The following is a 546-nucleotide window of genomic DNA, read 5'->3' as shown; positions in this document are numbered from 1 at the left end:
AGTAGTATATATATAATACTATATATGTATATATATATATATATGAGTATAATACATAACTATATAGATATATATATATGAGTATATATAGTAGGGTATTTTGATCTATAAGGTTAGTTCTATAATCCATCGTTGTCGTAGTAAGCAGCTCTCGCTTGCTAGCTCCTCATATATCTCCCTCGCAATACATGCAGTACCCTGCATGTATACATAGAGAGCTACAGACACCCTCCACGCCAACACACACAGAAATAAGCGCACGCGAGGGCTCTCCGTGGCCGCTGTGTTTGTCGTTTTTACTAATGCTGCTGATCAGGGGGGTCAGTCGTGGGCAGCGGTAGAGCGGTCAGCGTATGGCCATGTACGGGTGCGGTGTGTGACCCGCTAGCAAACACTGGTTATGTTACCACGATCTTCTCCGGCCGCCCTTCCCCGGGCTATTAGTACTGACCTTTTATCGGTGGTCAAGTTACCCCCTCTCTCCTCTTAGCTCCCTCTCTCCCCCGCCCTCCCTCCCTCCTCCCTCCTCCTCCCTCCTCCTCCTCC

The sequence above is a fragment of the Priapulus caudatus genome, unplaced genomic scaffold (assembly GCF_000485595.1).
Source record: "Priapulus caudatus unplaced genomic scaffold, Priapulus_caudatus-5.0.1 Scaffold1668, whole genome shotgun sequence".
Classification (NCBI taxonomy): Eukaryota; Metazoa; Priapulida; class Priapulimorpha; order Priapulimorphida; family Priapulidae; genus Priapulus; species Priapulus caudatus.
Note: the sequence above shows the minus strand (reverse complement) of the source record.